Genomic DNA, 3198 nt, shown 5'->3' with positions numbered 1-3198 from the left:
GGGGGGATGTGTGCTACTAGTATTTAAGATACTAGTAGCGTGTGGCATTACAGATGCGCTACTACTATTCTGTTATTAGTAGCGTGGGTTTCGAATAGTAGTAGCGTGGGTGGCACCCGCGCTACTACTAAAAAGTTAGTAGTAGCGTGGATGCCACCCACGCTACTACTAACTTTTAGCTGTAGCGCGATACTAGTAGCGCGGATACCCGCGATACTAGTAGCCAATTTACCCGCGCTGCTAGTAGCCTTTTCCTTAGTAGTGACACCATCGTGAAGGGGATAGTCAACAGGTAATTTCAATTATTATTAACTATATCTCAGCCTATTTAGTTCGTCATTTCCTGATATGAACTATTTAATACCCCCTTTATTAATTTTCTTTGCCGGCGAGCAGGGCTTAGGCAAAGTTCATCAAGGTGACTCCAGGCAAATGGGCAAAAAAGTTGTTTTGGTATCGACCAAAGGTAAGTAATTAAGTAGTACTAGCTAGCTAGCTAGCTACCATCTCTTTAATTCTTGTTTCAATACAATTAATTAATTATTATGCTTGATTAATCATTATCTGATTCAATTCCATTCTCATAAAGGCCCTGAAGCAGGCGCAGGGAAATGATCTGTGTGCATTCTACGTTTGCGAGAACTTTCGAATGATGGCGTCCAAAAGGAGCAGATCTCAAAGATAGGTTTGGGTACGTTTGTCAGAATAATATTCACACCATTATCGATATCTAGTCACACAACTAATACACATGCATATTGATCTCCTTAACAGTTCAGAGAGGTGCGGGAGCAGCTCCTACCAGCGGAGCGCATACTAGCACTTTAAGAGGAAATAGCGGGATTTTTGCTCGACCAGGTCATAGATCCCAAAGAAGAATACTGTTACCCGCTACCGTTCCCCATGAACCATTTGTCATCGTGCTCCAAAGGCACCAAGGCAACATGTAGGAGAAATTGTGTGTGTGTGTGTCTATATATGTGTGTGTGTGTGTGTGTGTGTATGTGTGTGTGTGTGTGTGTGTATGCGGTTCTACGTACGAGAAAATCTATTTATATATATATATATATATGCATAACGTGTACAATTTGTAGTATCGTAAAATACCAGCAAATAAAAAAGAATTAAATGGAAAACACAAAATTAATGGAAAAAAAAACAAAACTCCCCCAAACATTTAGTACCGGTTGGTGTTATCAACCGGTACTAATGGTCTACCAGCATCCGGACCTAGCTCGTGCCACGTGGTGGCACTTTAGCGCCAGTTCGTGCCGAACCGGTAGTAAAGGGGGGGGGGGCCTTTAGTCTCTACTCTTTAGTGCCGGTTGTAGAACCGGCACTATAGGCCCTTGCGAACCGGCGTTAAAGCCCGGTTCTGCACTAGTGCTCCTCGACTTCTTGACCATTGATTATGGATATAGTGAGGAGCCTTCTAATTATTTGCCGCTATCAACTTTGATCGTTATGATGGAAGGACCTTTCATTGGACGATCGGCAACCAAAAGTGCCAAACATCTATGTCCGAGTTTAGTGAAATCACCTCCTACCTGCTTCATATTAAGTCAAATGATGGATACGCTCGTGTTGTAGATGAAGTCAATAGGACAAAGGTCGTTCTCTCTCTGTTTGCTATCCCACCAATTAGATCTTTGTCATGGGTACATAGGGAATTTGGCACCTAAGTATGATTGCTTCCGCCGCATCTTTCGTGTGACTACTGCTCCAAAGGTTGGTGACTCTAGTGAGATCTAGAACATTGTAATTGATCTTCCAGTGTTTGCTCATTAGAAGGAGAAGATAGCTTCATATTTCTAGAGTAGAGAAATTGTGTGTTGGAGAAGTATTGTGTCTAATGGACCGTTTCTCCAAGCTCTATTTGAGAAGAAGGTGTATCCCGCTCTTCGTCACCAATACTTGATCATGCAATGTGGATCCTTCAAACCACCGGTCAAGAATAAGAAGAAAGTTTGCAACCAAGAATGGAAGATAGGGTCACTTACACTCTGGTTCTCAACATTGACCCAACAACCACATATTTCCATGGTGCTGGTGCTCCTCCAATAAGTGCTCCAACGGGCTTCCCTCCAATGGAGAAGAAAGAGAAGAGTTCGTTGTATGTGCCTTCAAAAACCTCTTCAACATGTGCAAAGCCTCCCATGTGAGGGAAATGAAGAACCCAAGGTACAGAGATGCACTTTAGGATGATCAAGGAGGAACTTCATGCTCGTGGTGAGCTTGTTGATGTCTGCTTCGAAGAGAAAGATAGTGTCAACTGAACTTTGCAAAGTACCCAACAGTGGTATTGTAACGTACATGGATTTGTATGACAATGGGACGTAACCTTGGGTTACAAGACGAACACGGGGCCCTTTGTGATGCAAGTAACAACCCTAATATAAAGAAGAGCTCAAAGACCTCAAATTTTGGGAGAAACCATTAATGATATCTCCAAATATCATGCATCAATATCATCAGATTCTTCATGAAATTATTACAGAAAAACAAATGAAATTATTACAATTCATGAGCTCTCATATGAACTCGCGTGACCTTGATGTTGGATTTGGGTAGAAGCAACTCTAAATGTAATACATGTGTGTATATATGCACGTCACACACGCATGTATGGATTTGTGAAGTGTAGGAGTATGTTATAGTATATATATTATTCAGTCCTGTTCTAGCACGGGCAGGGACACTATGATAAGATAGTGATCTCTTACCTGATTGCTTGTTGATCTAATCAGATCCCACAGTTTCTTGCGGGCACGGTACCCATCACTGCTAATTAAAATGGTGAAACATATAAGATGCCATATATCAAATCGCACCTGAAAATGACCAGATTTGGTCGACATGTAACATCAATATAGACATATTCTTGCACTCTCTAAACAATACACAAGCAATTAACCAAGAATATTGCATCTAGGTCATCGTTCTTATCTGTATGCATGGCTTTTTCTCCCATCCTGAAAACCCTACCTTTTCTGCTGATCTTACCTGGACGGTGGGCTTGTTTCCTCTCGTAGATCTTGCTGGGGAGAAGCTGCAAACCTGCCGATCGGCCTCTAGCGTTTCATCATCGTCGAGCTGGGTGTACTACCATTAGAAAATGAAGCTGCCACATGACCTGATTGCAGCCATGTTCTTCAATCTTGATGGAGATGACCATCAAGATCAACACGCAGCATAGCT

General features: G+C 42.1%; 1 long non-coding RNA gene across 1 annotated transcript in view; it reads left to right on the top strand.

The window, feature by feature from the left end:
* Window positions 1-1069, top strand: part of LOC123093243 (uncharacterized) — a 4868-nt gene extending 3799 nt beyond the window's left edge. The window contains exons 6-8 of the long non-coding RNA XR_006445213.1: window positions 397-466; window positions 590-691; window positions 775-1069. This is a non-coding gene — a long non-coding RNA (uncharacterized lncRNA). The remainder of the gene's footprint in view (window positions 1-396; window positions 467-589; window positions 692-774) is intronic.
* The last annotated feature ends 2129 nt before the right edge of the window (window positions 1070-3198 follow it).

This window comes from Triticum aestivum, chromosome 4B, assembly GCF_018294505.1.
Source record: "Triticum aestivum cultivar Chinese Spring chromosome 4B, IWGSC CS RefSeq v2.1, whole genome shotgun sequence".
In the NCBI taxonomy this organism is placed as follows: domain Eukaryota; kingdom Viridiplantae; phylum Streptophyta; class Magnoliopsida; order Poales; family Poaceae; genus Triticum; species Triticum aestivum.
The sequence above is the reverse complement of the archived record's forward strand: the minus strand, read 5'-3'. Positions and strand labels throughout refer to the sequence as shown.